The sequence below is a fragment of the Adiantum capillus-veneris genome, chromosome 9 (assembly GCF_014529385.1).
Source record: "Adiantum capillus-veneris isolate H3 chromosome 9, ASM1452938v2, whole genome shotgun sequence".
NCBI classification, from domain to species: domain Eukaryota; kingdom Viridiplantae; phylum Streptophyta; class Polypodiopsida; order Polypodiales; family Pteridaceae; genus Adiantum; species Adiantum capillus-veneris.
In genome coordinates this window covers 88,984,646-88,999,867 of record NC_140939.1, presented here as the reverse complement: position 1 = coordinate 88,999,867, position 15,222 = coordinate 88,984,646, and the positions used below count along the sequence as shown (strand labels likewise).

Genomic DNA, 15,222 nt, shown 5'->3' with positions numbered 1-15,222 from the left:
TGTTCTTGACTTCTTGTGAGTGCAGGAACTGATAGCCGAAATGACTGCAGCATTTTGGTCTGATTGATCTCGAATGGACATGGTTGCAATAGGGGTTAGTCAATCGGACATCGATGAGCTCCCGATTGGACCTAGATGTGATTGCTAGGTACATTGCCGATAAATCATGGTCTAAGATCCGAATGAATGTTGAATGTCATGTGATGTCTGGTGATGTCCTGTGATGTCGTGTGATGTGACTGTCGATTTTGTACATGTGCTAGATGTGCGTTCCTAGTACGTAGGTACTAACAATCAGTATCTGCTAAGACGGTTTATGGCTTTTGTCGGTTTTGCAGGCGTAATCGCGGTCGATTACAATGCTTTCAAGAGGGGGGTATGTCACAAAGTGATGACGTGGCGGACAGCAAAAACCCTAATTTCTGCCAGAAACCCTAAAATTCCTGCAAACCCTAATTTTTGCCAGATACCCTAAATTCCGGAAATCGCGGAGGCGGATTATTTTTTTATTTTTTTTTAAATTTTGGAAAATGATGAGCGACGCGAATTTTGCTTTTGCTTTTTTTATTAAAAAAAAGAAAACACTCTCTAAGAGAGAGAGAGAACTGATGCTTTTGATTTTAAAAGCTTTTGGGGCTCTGCTTTTGGACATCCCTTGTAACCTTTAAATTAGTGGTGAGGGCCTCAGTTCTCAGAGCATCTGGACGCAGAGTCTGAGAGTGAAACCCTAACCGCTCTCTTGTACTTTGATGATTGATTAATATAAAAAGAAATACCAAAAGGGGCGCCAGTCTTTGGGGCCAATATCTCTAGGCACGGAACTCCGCCGGGCCAGTGCAAATCTATTGTGATCTGTGAATTGTTTTGAAGTGGTTATTTGGTGCTGTCGCGGTTGATTCTTGACTTGGAGTGTCCAAGTCTGTTACAGAGGCAGCTAGATGCATTACATAAATTCGCGGAGGACAGTGGACTGTCGGTAAACTTGGGTAAAACCAAAGTTATGGTGTTTAACACCACACCGCAGTGGGTTAGGAGATCAGCACCTACATTTGCATATGGCCAGGATACAGTAGAGTACGCAGATGCATACACATACCTTGGTGTGGTATTTGCAGGACCGAAGTTTACTCTTAAGAAAGCAGCGGATGCTAGATTGTCCAGAGCCTCGGCGGCCGTGGGAGGGTTGGAGAGGATGTGTTCACAAGTGCAGTTTCAGGAACCACGAACAAAACTTTGGTTCTTTGATACTGTGGTGGCTTCGGCTATGCTTTATGGGGTCTAGATTTGGGGACCATCTGTGGATTAGGATAATTGAAAGTCAATAGAGAGACCTTTGGTATCTATGATTTCCCGAATGATTAGAGCCAAGGCCTCCGTACCACACGCGATTACCCGAGCGGAACTAGCTGCCCCTCCGATAGAAATTGAAGCTCTTACCAGATCAGTGTCCTTTATACATGGTTTGTGGGATTCAAATAATTGCCGATATACTAGACTGGCCCTCGAATCCTCTCAACAATTAGCAATGAAAGGAGATACATCATGCTAGTATGCACAACTGCCCTCGTGGTTTCAGAGACACGGGTTCAGTATGGAAAGATTACCCCCCTTCCAATACTCTCTTGAGGCTCCATCACTGGCAATTACACGAACGGAGATTAATAAAATCATCCGTCAGGATCTTATACAGTTGGATACTAAGAGGACATGGGTAGACCTTACACAAGAATTCGGCACGAAGATGGCCGACTACAAAGAAAACTTCATGCAGCTATCTGAAGATGGATTTGTGATTCGCCCGAGCTACATGGATACCCACCTGTCTCATGGTTTGAGATGTGCTATTGGTCAGATTCGTACATCCTCACACCAGCTGGAAATTGAATTTGGCAGAAGTAGGGGAATCCCACTTGAGAGCAAAATTTGCAAGTTATGCGGAATGGAGCCGGAGACAGAATTACACTACATATGCCATTGCACCGTATACTATGAGATACGTGGGCGTTTCCATTGCCTATTTAAAGAAGGCTTTGGACCTCTAGATAGAGTCATGCAATACCAAGATCAAAGATGCTTAGGCTTGTACCTACTGGAACTACATTGGCACAAGGATAATCTAATGAGAAGACAAAGAGCACTACAGCCTCAGAGGCAGATCACAGGTTTCTTCGGATCGAGAAGCAGGAGTGGAAGGAGAAGCAAGAGGCCAGCAGCCAGCACAAAGGAGTACCCACATTCATACCAAAGGCACCCCACATTGACAGGGCGATTGAGCTTAGGAAATCGAGACGACCACGACCGAGATGCAGAAGCACACTTCACCGGAGGAGACAACAAAGGATTAAAAGCATTCTAGCCAGACACCCAGAATGCTGCTAAGAAGTTTATTTAATACTTTGTATTTAGTTTTTCACATTTATTTTCACACTTTTCACACTTAGTACTTTAGTACTAAGGTACCCAGACATTGTAACAGATTCACCACTTTTGTATCAGTTTGGTCTCATAGGTCATTCTGGCCTTTTGAAGACGTTAATATAACATTTCATTCCATATCTCTCTCTCTCTCTCTCTCTCTCTCTCTCTCTCTCTCTCTCTCTCTCTCTCTCTCTCTCTCTCTCTCGTGCTTCACGACAAGATCTAGGGCGATAAGGTGGGCCATTACGGCATATCGAGGTGTTCTTCATAGCCATCCTCATATTTGGGCTACATAAGGCTATTGAGAATGAATTAATAATTATAACAGAGTTCTTTGTGAGAGAAAAAATGAGAAAAGTGACACTAGTATTTTAAAACATTTCTCGTCATAAAGTATCAGATTATTGAAAAGAAATGTAACAATGAACTATTTAGTATTTAGATTACGATATATATCAAAAGATTAAAAAATAATGGATCGAAAAACACTTGGAGGCATTGTAAGAGATTGAGAAAAAACAAAGTGAAATTGGATGGGAAAGATTTTGTGTGATCCAATAGCCAATGTCCCTTTTTTAAGAGTGAGGTAAACAAATGTCAACACCCTCTCATAAGGACCTACAAAAAATAGTTAAAAAGAAAGTTTGTCATCATTGGCTTACCATGTGTCACTAATCTGCAAGCTTTATCCAATGGTCCAAAGATGCACCCAAAATTCAACCCTTTACTAAGGACTATTTATGTAGTCTAAAAACATGTACAATGTATTTTCTGAAAAGTAATACCAAATAATTCGTAAAAGATAGCATGAATTTGACGTTTTTAAGGGTTTCTTTAGCTTTTGGGCTAGTACTCTAGCGAAGAAGGCTCTAGTGGACTCTGGAGCCATTTTAATCAAATCTTGGTGTCAAAGATGTACTACAAGACAACGTTTTGTAAGCATTGGTATGAACAATTCCAAGAGATATCAATTATCTATCGCAAGACTCTACGAGGAAATGGGATATCCACTCTACCACACTTGTGTGACAAAACGGTTGCTTACTTTTCGTTCTCTCCCCCACACACACACAAACGAACTTTTAACGTCGTATGAATAACCCGAAGAGATCTCAAAGATCTATATGGTGAGCCTTAAAAACTTTTTTTTGGCCTTACTCACGATTGTGAGTAGAGGTGTTATATTAACTCAGAAAAGAATATACATCACTACATGTACCTTGAGGGGACATTTTTTCTGAAAGGGGGAGGAGGAAATAGGACATCCACCTACCACACTTGTGTGAGAACGGTTGCTCACTTTTCCTTCTCTCATTCACACACACACACACACACACACACGAGCTTTTAACGTCGTATGAATAACCTCAAAGATCTATATGGTGAGCCTTGAAAACTTTTTGTTTTTTGCCATACTCACAATTATAAGTAGAGATGTTATATTGACTCAAAAAAGAGTATACATCACTACATGTACCTTGAGGGGGTATTGTTTCTAAGAGGGGGCTTATTCAAATACGTGGCAAGATACAAACACAAAGCTGCTAAGTATTACCTCCCGAGTAGCCTATGCAACTAAGTGCATGTTTTGGCATTATCGACTGCCCCTCTCTTTGAGCCTCCAACATATATGAGCTCTGTGCTCTCACGCACAATATCATTGAATTGAGCCACAACATATGCTCCCTCAAAGATGCAAATGTTTCTCTCTTTTCATATCTTTTTAGATAACAAAATCTGGTGATTTGGGTGCAAACTAGAATGGCTTGGTTTTGTGATCTACTCCCCCCAAGATAAGTCATTTGTAGATAATCTTCCATGTCTTCTGCACTGTAACAAACTTGGACACTCCAAGTCAAGAATCAACCGCGACAGCACCAAATAACCACTTCAAAACAATTCACAGATCACAATAGATTTGCACTGGCCCGGCGGAGTTCCGTGCCTAGAGATATTGGCCCCAAAGACTGGCGCCCCTTTCGGTATTTCTTTTTGTATTAATCAATCATCAAAGTACAAGAGAGCGGTTAGGGTTTCACTCTCAGACTCTGCGTCCAGATGCTCTGAGAAGTGAGGCCCTCACCACTAATTTAAAGGTTACAAGGGATGCCCAAAAGCAGAGCCCCAAAAGCTTTTAAAATCAAAAGCATCAGTTCTCTCTCTCTCTTAGAGAGTCTTTTCTCTTTTTTTTAATTAAAAAAAAGCAAAAGCAAAATTCGCGTCGCTCATCGTTTTCCAAAAAAAAAAAAAATCTTTTTTTAATAATCCGCCTCCGCGATTTCCGGAATTTAGGGTTTTTGGCAAAAATTAGGGTTTGCAGGAATTTTAGGGTTTCTGGCAGAAATTAGGGTTTTTGCTGTCCGCCACGTCATCACTTTGTGACATACCCCCCTCTTGAAAGCATTGTAATCGACCGCGATTACGCCTGCAAAACCGACAAAAGCCATAAACCGTCTTAGCAGACACTGACTGTTAGTACCTACGTACTAGGAACACACATCTAGCACATGTACAAAATCGACAGTCACATCACACGACATCACAGGACATCACCAGACATCACAGGACATCACATGACATTCAACATTCATTCGGATCTTAGACCATGATTTATCGGCAATGTAGCTAGCAATCACATCTAGGTCCAATCGGGACCTCATCGATGTCCGATTGACTAACCCCTATTGCAACCATGTCTATTCGAGATCAATCAGACCAAAATGCTGCAGTCATTTCGTCTATCAGTTCCTGTACTCACAAGAAGTCAAGAACAAATCAGTATCATTATCAGGAATTCCATTTCATAAAGTCATCCAGCAGAATACTGTCAGCTCTCAGTATCCCTGAAGCTCAAAGAGACATCAGTGACTTTAGTATCAAAATCGAGGCATCTGTTGACAAAGGAGTGGAGCGACTCCCCTCTTGTGCATCCCACTGCACCAGATCTTCGGCCAAGCTGAGTTTCTGGGTTCCGTTTGGAGTAGACTATGCTAAACCAAAACATCGAGGTAAAGTTTCACAATCCGAGGAGTATCTGCTAGGTCCTCCTCCTCCATCCACTTCGCATCAAATGCAGGAAAGTTCTTGAACTTAAGCAAGAACCGCCTTCGGACTTTACCTTTCTTCGTATCATTATGTGCCAAAATCTGTTCAGGAACAAGGATCTCCTCGTTTTCTTCCACTTCGGGTTGCTCATCAGGCTCCCCATCATCAAGCACATCACCCTTAACAGGGTTCAAGAGACTCACATGCAATGCATTATGAATCCTCCAAGTATCTGGCAGGTCCAATCGGAAGGAGACATCATTTATCTTGTCAGTAATCTGGAAAGGTCCGTAGTATCACATACTAAGCTTTGGAAAAAGCCTCTCCTTTCCCTTTTTTTTTTCTTAGGCGTGCCTTCTCAAAAGTAAGAGCACCCAATCATCCTCCTTCAGTTTCCAGTCGCGACGATGGCGATCCGCTGTCTTTTTCTGTCGTTCTTGAGACTTCTGTAAAGTCTCGTGAACCTTGGCAAAAGCCGTATCCAAATCTCGCGAATATTCATCCGCTTCAAATTTCTAATCTTTCGTGCTCAGGAAGGATGGAACCTTCGCAGTAGTTTCAACAATCTCTCATGGCGTCTTCCCCGTCGAAGAGTGTATCGTGTTATTGTAGGCAAATTCCACCAAAGGTAAGTTCTTCTCCCATTGAGTCTTCTGATGGGAGATACAAGACTTCAATAAATCTAAAATCACTGAATTGGCAATCTCAAATTGCCCGTCAGTCTGCAAGTGGAACGATGACGAGAACTGCAACCGCGTGCCAATGTTCTCCCAAATTGCCTTCCAAAACAAACTCATAAATCTGGGGTCTCTGTCGGAGACAATCGTCTCAGGCGTGCCATGTAATCGGAAAATCATCGTGATCATTCTGTATTCTCGGGAGATTAAAAAAAATGAAATCCATTTCAATATTTTCCCAGGGGCGGGTGGGTGGGTATGGGTAAAGGCTGTAACAATCCCTGTGCCTTATGCCTGTCAAACTTGACCTTCTAGCATACCAAGCAACTGCGCACAAACTCTTCCACATCCTTCTTCAGTCTCCGCCAAAAGAAATCTCTCTCTACCCCTTTCATGGTGGTAGCAATGCTGCGGTGACCCGTAAAAGGTGGACAGTGGCAATCAGTCATAACCTTTTCCCTCAACGGCTGTGTAACGCACAACATAGTCTTTTTCATCAAGTAGCCTTCTCGAAGGGAGTATCCAGCTACTGTCTCCCCATCCCGTATCCGTGTGAAAATATCTGCAAAATCTGTATCTGTGGCACACTGATCGACCATATCCTCGAAGCTCCTATGATGTATCGCGGAAATAGCCAGAACCAACGGTTTCCGAGACAAAGCATCTGCCACCACATTCTTCTGTCCCTGCACATGGACAATCTGGAAGTGAAACTATGACAAGATGTTCGCCCACCGCATCTGCTTTTCCGAAAGCTGCTTCTGTGACAAGAAGTAGCGCAAACTCTGATGGTCTGTAAAGACAATAAAATCCGCTCCGAGTAGGTAATGCCGCCACTGAGTAAGAGCATGGATAACCGCCAAAAGCTCTTTCTCATAAATCTGTGCTGTCATCTCCGGCCTAGAGAACAAACGGCTCTCGTAAGCTATGACATGGCCTTCTTGCATCAAGACCGCACCCAAACTACGACCACAAGCATCACAATATACTTCGAATGACTTCTGCAAGTCCGGCAAAGTCAAAATAGGTCCCGTAGTCAATTTCTCTTTCAATGTCTGAAAGGCAGTCACCTCTGTGGGTCCCCACGAAAAAGGTACTCCTTTCTGTGTCAAGATATGCAAAGGGGAAGCAACCTCTGCAAACTTTCGTATGAACCGCCTGTAGTACCAACACAGTCCCAAGAAGCTTCTAACTTCATGGACATTCCTCAAATCGGGCCAATCACGGATAGTCTATATCTTGGCCGGGTCCCTTCGCACTCCTGCTGCTGACACAATGTGTCCCAAAAAGTGTATCTCTAGTAGGAAAAATTCACTTTTCTTAGCATTAATCACTAACGTGTGATCTCGTAATTGCCTGAAAGACTTGAAGCAGATGATCTCTGTGTTCTGCCTCATTCTTGGAGAAAACAATGATGTCGTCAAAGAAAGTGCCAACAAATAGTCTGTACTCTCGAAAAATCCTGTCCATCATCCGGTTAAATGTCGCAGGAGCATTGGTTAAGCCAAAAGGCATCACCAAAAACTCAAATAACCCAAAAGTCGTCCGAAAAGCTGTCTTGTAGACATCTCCTGGCGCTATCCTGATCTGATGATATCCACTCTTCAAGTCAATCCTGCTAAAGCACGAGGATCCCTGTAACCTGTCGAGTATATCATCGATCCTAGGAATCGGAAATCTGTTCTTGATGGTGATTTCGTTGAGAGTGCTATAATCGATGCACATTCTCCAAGATCCGTCTTTCTTCAAAACCAACAACACTGGAGAGCAATACGGTGAAGTACTAGGCTAGACAAGACTCTTTTCCAAGAGGTCTTTCACTGAGTTCATAATCCTTTGATTCTGTACTCGGCTCACACGATAAGGTGGCCGATTCGGTGGCGTGCTTCCAGATATCAGATCAATGGTATGATCTTCAGGCCCTCTCAAAAGCAATCGGCATGAGCGTGGAGAAAAAAATCTTGGCGTTCTTTTCTTCAGGTCAAAACATATTCAACTTTTATCCATGGTTCAATTCTCCCAAAAGAATGAGTAAGAAAACTGAAGTTCATCAAGTACAATCTCTAAGCCCTTCATTTATCAAAGTCGCTTTCTCGGCCCGGTAGTCAACCACGGCGTAGTTCTTGTGGTACCAAGGGATCCCGAGTAGAACGTCACTCACGTGCCCTGAACACCCCTGTCATTGCAAACGAAGTTTGCCAATGCTCGGTGTAATGGCAACATCCCATCCGGGTGCCAGTCGAACTACCTCCGCCAGTGGCGTCAGTCTGTCGGGCGCAGTTCCAAATCGAGCCGCCAATTCCAAGTGAAAAGAAGTTGGCCTTGGCTCCTTCAAAAGAGCTTCTTGATCCTTCACTTTGCCCCAAAAAAAAACGGCAAAGTTTGTACTTTCATTCATTTGATTCGGTGCAAGTCCCACGCCATGTGGTACCAGTTCTGCTTTTCTATCTGCCTTTTCTGCCACATTCCTCAGCTGCTCTCGAACTCTCAGACCTGTCGTCGTCTTTATCATTCTGTTCTTTCTGTGCCTTATCAGGACACTTTGCGGAAATATGTCCATGTTTCCCGCATCCAAAGCACTTCCCCTCTCTGATGAAGCGAGCTCTCTCCTCAGGAGTAAGCTTGGGTCGTGCATCCTTTTTTTTTTTCTCTGGGTTGCTCTTTTTCATTCTACTTTCATTCCCAGAAGTCTGTTTGGCTCGTTGTGTCATGGCCTCATCTGTGGGGTAGGTCAGACTGCCAGAGTGAATGGCAAAGCCCCGCTTCGCATGACTCATCAACTCCTGAATAGAAGCTGACTTCTGTTCCAAGCAGTGATCTCGGATCTCTGTAGGTAGACCCAAGGTAAACCGCTCAATTTGTTCTCTGAACGAGATCTTCTTGAATGAAGAGGCGGGTAGAAAAGAGCTCCAGAATCTTTCACAATAAGAATTCACTGTATCGCTCTTGGTCATCCGGAGATGGTTCCAAGCAGCTCGTATATCTCGCTCAAACTCTTGAGTCAACCAAGAAGAAATAAAAAGCCTCTTGAATTTCAGCCATGTAACTGGCACAGTCTTGCTTAATAGAAGCGTGGACCACCAAGTACGAGCATTCCCCTCAGAGTAAGAGGCAGCTCTCCGAATCTTGGAGTGCTCTGAATAGCGTCCTCCCGCGAAAGCGATGTCAAACTGCTGTATAAGAGACAAAGCCTTCGAAGCATCTGAGTATCCTGAAAAGTATCAAACTTGATCGAGTGGCCACCTTCCTTAAACTCTCGGACTTTCTTGCTGTTATCTTCGAGAAAGTCATACTGGTTGGCTTTGTAAAAATTCTTCTTGTTCGCATAAAACTTTCCGTCATCGGAATCTGAGCTGTCTGTAGACGAGTCCTCAGTAGAACTGTCAGTCTCTGGGCGAGATGTAGCCTTCTTTGCCTTTTTCTTGCCCGTTCCGAAGCTTTGTGTCTTGCTTCGCTTTTTGCTTTTTTTCTGTCTTCTTCGCTCTAATCCGAGGAGCTAGAAGAACTGTCAGAAGAAGAAGAAGAAGAACTGGGTACTCCTTCAAATCGAACACGCTTCTTCCGTTTCTTTGCTTTGTCGAATGTCGACTGACGACCCAAATATCCCGGGAAGTCAGTACCTTTGTTCTGCTTTTTGCCGTGCTTTTTGCCTTTCTTTTGCACGTCGAAAAGCTGAGCAATACGTGCATCAACCACGTTCTCCAGTTCCTTCTCCGTATATTTCTTGGAGGTAGAAGGTTTCTTGAGAGCGGGTTTCGGGAGTGGTGTTGTGGTTCTCTGCCACTCCATCTGTACCTCTTTCAAAGAGGTCTGGTTCATATATTTTACCATCTTCGGGTCCTTGGCAAAATTGAGCATCATCTTTGTTGCATCGCCAATCAATTGACGACGCTCCATCTCCGTTTGCTCCGCCTGAGTAGGCCGAGGCGGGCCATACTCTGTCTGAATCTTCGTTGTGATCCCAGCCCGCATCTCCAGATGCAGAGGGAGTCGACTGATCATTGCCTGAAGCCATAGGTGCCGCGGAAAAAAAATTCGGGGATCGGATTTCCCGTAGAAGAGAAATCGGCCGTGCTCTGATACCACTGTAACAAACTTGGACACTCCAAGTCAAGAATCAACCGCGACAGCACCAAATAACCACTTCAAAACAATTCACAGATCACAATAGATTTGCACTGGCCCGGCGGAGTTCCGTGCCTAGAGATATTGGCCCCAAAGACTGGCGCCCCTTTCGGTATTTCTTTTTGTATTAATCAATCATCAAAGTACAAGAGAGCGGTTAGGGTTTCACTCTCAGACTCTGCGTCCAGATGCTCTGAGAAGTGAGGCCCTCACCACTAATTTAAAGGTTACAAGGGATGCCCAAAAGCAGAGCCCCAAAAGCTTTTAAAATCAAAAGCATCAGTTCTCTCTCTCTCTTAGAGAGTCTTTTCTCTTTTTTTTAATAAGAAAAAAGCAAAAGCAAAATTCGCGTCGCTCATCGTTTTCCAAAAAAAAAAAAGAAAAAAAATTTATTTTTTTTTTAATAATCCGCCTCCGCGATTTCCGGAATTTAGGGTTTTTGGCAAAAATTAGGGTTTGCAGGAATTTTAGGGTTTCTGCTGTCCGCCACGTCATCACTTTGTGACATGCACCTACCCATTTGCAGATTTTTGCGGCCAGATCCCATGTGACGGAACAGGTTTTTAATAGATATAGGGGATCCTTTGAAATTGTTCTCTAGTTGAAGCAAGTGTGAGTGCCAATCCCCCTAGTGCAAATCTTGTTCCGAATTGGACTCCCCTACAAAGCACCTTCCATATAAACATCTTCATAAAGTTCGGCTATTTGATCTCCAAGATGACATTAACACTCTTCCACTATCACTCTTCTAACCAATTTTCCTTCCATATCCTAAGAGTGGAGTAAACCAGTTTACTTTGTATACTAGCTTGTTATAGGTATTTAGGGTCTTAGGGAGTGTAAAACACCTTATCTTTTGGCCAGAATCAAGCTATAATCCGATCATAGGCATAGGTCTCTAGGATAGAACTTCCAATACTTTATTGATCATACATACTCATATTATATCTAATTACTAAATGCTCCACTTCCTTCTAGTTTTCTATCATCCCACATATGTGAGTTTGGAGATCGCTTTGTTGCTCATTCACGCAACTTCCCTCCAGAAAAGAGTTAAGAATCCCCTTTCAAGTTTGGAAAGCTAAAGCAACCGGTGCAGAATGAAGCACCTGACATATCTCTCCATTCATAGCTGATCCTATTTTGTTGTACTTTCGTACTATTTCCCCTGTGTAGCCCCCAAGCTTAAAGAAAGTCTTGATAGACACCAAAACTTTATCATGCACTTTAGCCTCCTTCCATGTGTCTCCTTGAGAGACAAGCTCTGCTTTGTTTATCATGTCCTAGGCCATGATTGCCCATTCTTGCCTTTGATTAGTCAACGAGATACCTAGTTTAGGACACATGGCTTTTGCATGTAGCAAAGTTTCTAGGATCCCAATGCCACCTTGGTTTTTGGGTTTCGCCACCTAACCATCTAAGCTTACCCCTTGCCACGCCATAGATCCCTCAACTCTCTACCCGTGGCATTTATAGACAAGGCTTGCAAACCATGGTAAAGAAAAGAAAACCGATAATAGAAGTCCTACAAATTTGGAAAAACTACATTGAAAACTTTTTGAGGTAAATTAAATATATTCTAAGCTGTTTATACCAAAACTCTCGAAATTTTGTAGGTATTGTTGCCTTCAAATGTAACATGTACAGAAAACTTTTAAAATTTGTGGGTGGGATTACACTAGACCTAGGCTTTTGTCGCGAGCACTATAAATGTGAAGAAAGCAATTGCCATAAATAAGTTGTGGTCGCTCCTTTTGTAGTCTCTTCATTTCTCTATGATGTCTTCGTTTATTTCAATGATTTCCATACAACATGAGGATGTGTGTTAGCTCTTTTCAAATGTTGATGTTCAAGTAAAAAAGATCTAACATAATTCTATAAAGATTTGAGAAATGATGTATTTTTATCCTTTGCATTACTTTTAAGCGTAATGAAACCTACTGATTTTACGTTTATACACTTGCTTCAGGAAAGCGTATCTTCACTTTCAAGAGTGAAAAATCTATTTTCTTCGCAAAGGTCAGGTTGAATTCCAAAAATGACAACATCAATCAATGCTCACATATCCCAATCTGTAGTGTAAATTCTCTGGTTGAAAAAGAAGAATCTTTGCTTTAAATTTGTTGCACCTTAATTTCCAAGGTCAAGAATTGGACGTTTTAGTTATAAATCCCCATAAATACCTTAGACTTTGGTATAAATTCGTTCACTTGGCCTTGAAAATTTATTTTTGTGCAGTGCCACCAGCCTCACTAAAGGTTCAAAGAGCTGATAATAGCCATCATAGTAAGTAAATAAAGAAACAACAACATGAACCCTCACATGGGCATTCTAGAACACAATGTTTACAGATCCGGACTTCAAGGTTATCTTGAAAGAACCCACAAAATTTAGCATAAACTAGCGTCCTTCCTGGTTGCCGCAAAAGTTGTTGTGGCAAAAACTGGCAAATCATAGCTGGAAAAATATTATTGGATAGCTAAGACAAAACAAATTGAGTTGAGGCAATTTAGCATGCCAACAAGTGATATGTCGCAATGGCCTACACAACACCGTGCCTAGTTAATGCCCCTTGTAGACGAAAGAAAAATTGCCATCATTAACTTGCCATGTGGCACTAATCAACAAGCTTTATCCAACGGTCCGCAATTTCTGTCAAGTGTTCCATGCAAACCAAAAAACTATGACAATCAAACACTGCAATGCTGTACGGATCCTGACTAATTCCCAGCGTAAGAACATCACAAATTTTACAACGTGTGAAGAAGTAGATGTTACGAAAGCCAAATCTGAGTGAGGAGAGATTCCTCACCTCTCTATATTCGTTGTCTTGAGTTTATGCGCATGCCTGCATGTAGCTCCACCAATGACCCGGCAAACTCCTTATTTTTTCTGCAGTTCGACCCACAGTTTAAAACACAAACAGCACTTAATGCAGATGCGTGTGCATAGTTTTACAAAAGAAAATGTGTGTGTATGTGTGTGTGTGTGTGTGTGTGAGAGAGAGAGAGAGAGAGAGAGAGAGAGAGAGAGATCTTAACTAAGCTCCACGGAGCATCTGTCGCAGACGACACAGGCGAGGGAGGTTGCATGCAAATTTACGACTCTGCACGTGTGACCATTAAGAACAACTCCACGATTTAAGCAGTTGCCAACTTGCCAGGCTGGACCCCCTCGGCAATAAGTGTGTTCCGAAAGCAAGAGTGTCACCAAATATATCTAAACTAAGCTCTTCCTAGGATATTTTAATCTCAATCGAAGATTTATCCATATGTTTTTGGAGCTAAGACACTTCCTCTCCATGAATTGATTCATAAGGAAAAGAAGTTCATTTGGACTCAGGAATGTGAACAAAGTGAAGGAGGCTATCACCAGGAAACCAATCCTTCGTCGAACATACGGGGATGTAATTTTTTATGTGCATGTGTATATGCATGGCGATAGAGGCTATATTGGCTTAGGCTGATGGGACAACAGAGTATCTAGTCTACTCCACCGATCGCCGATTCAATTCAATTGAACAAAGATATTCCAATACAAAGCAAGAAGCACCAAGAATGGTTTTCAGTGCCACAAAGTTCAGACACTACTTGTTGGGCAAGCTATTTTACTTCTCGTCGATCATCAAGCACTTTTCTTTCTGTATAAATTGACTCATAAGGAAAAGAAGTTCATTTGGACTCAGGAATGTGAACAAAGTGAAGGAGAACATATGGGGATGAACTTTTCCATGTGCATGTGTATATGCATGGCGATAGAGGCTATATTGGCTTAGGCTAATGGGACAACAAAGTATCCAGTCTACTTCACCGATCCGCTGATTCAATTCAACTGAACAAGGATATTCCAGTACAAAGCAAGAAGCACCAAGAATGGTTTTCAGTGCCACAAAGTTCAGACACTACTTGTTGGGCAAACTTATTTACTTCTCGTCGATCATCATGCACTTCTCTTTCTGATCAATGGAGTGATCATTCAGGACATATTGATCATATGGATGATGTTTTTGATGGAGTTTGAGTTTGAATATTCCAAGGTGTATGCAAGATAGAGCGTCCTACTTCTCGCATTTCGCACCCAACCGTGACATCCACAACGTGGCTAACTCGTCGAGTTACCCTTGCTCCCGAAGCACGAGGTTACGACATGTGCCATACTGCTCGAACTCGACGAGTTACTTCTTGGCATTGCCACCTAACTCGTCGAGTGACGTGGTCATTCCACGCATATGTCAATGCGGCATTGCCACGTAACTCACGAGTTACGTGGCATTGCCAAGCATGTACTCCACGTAACTCGGCCAATTGCGTGGCATTGCCAAGAAGATACGCCAAGGTAACTCAGCAAGTTACGTGGCAAAGCTCACGCAGAATGCCACGTAACTCGGTGAGTTACATGGCAATGTTGACGAGTTTGTCGAGTACACATGCCACGTAACTCGGTGAGTTACGTGGCATCCTACATAAAAGGATTGTGGACATTGCTGTGGCATACACATCAGCAGTCCATGTAACTCGTTGAGATATTTGTACGCCACGTAACTCGACGAGTTACGTGGATACTTCTCCAATGGTTTGCATAGCATTCAACCCAGCGAGTTACGTGGGGTGCCACGTAACTCGGCGAGTTAAAGAAATAAAAAGAAAGGGCGAAACTCGATCTCGAAGGATCAAGTTCATCTTTACGCCTTGAAGGTCGCTATCGCCACAATCCACAGAGGTGTCCCCGATAGAGCAACACCATATATGCATTGACGCCCCGCATCTGTAGATTCCCTTCCAGGAGGCTCGCTTCCACACTCTCTCTATTGACACGTGCACAAAATGTCTCTCTCTCTCTCTCTCTCTCTCTCACACACACACACACACACACACACACACACACACACATGCGCACAGATTTAGAATGTGCATCTCCCTCTCTCACACACACATGCGTGTGTGGACAGAACTTCACA

At 42.9% G+C, this 15,222-nt stretch overlaps 1 long non-coding RNA gene across 1 annotated transcript in view; it reads right to left on the bottom strand.

The window, feature by feature from the left end:
- Positions 1–13,462, bottom strand: part of LOC147450777 (uncharacterized) — a 60,811-nt gene extending 47,349 nt beyond the window's left edge. Inside the window, exons 1-2 of the long non-coding RNA XR_015189304.1 lie at positions 13,307–13,462; positions 13,078–13,157 (exon numbers count right to left, since the gene is read on the bottom strand). This is a non-coding gene — a long non-coding RNA (uncharacterized LOC147450777). The remainder of the gene's footprint in view (positions 1–13,077; positions 13,158–13,306) is intronic.
- Between the last annotated feature and the right edge of the window lie 1,760 nt (positions 13,463–15,222).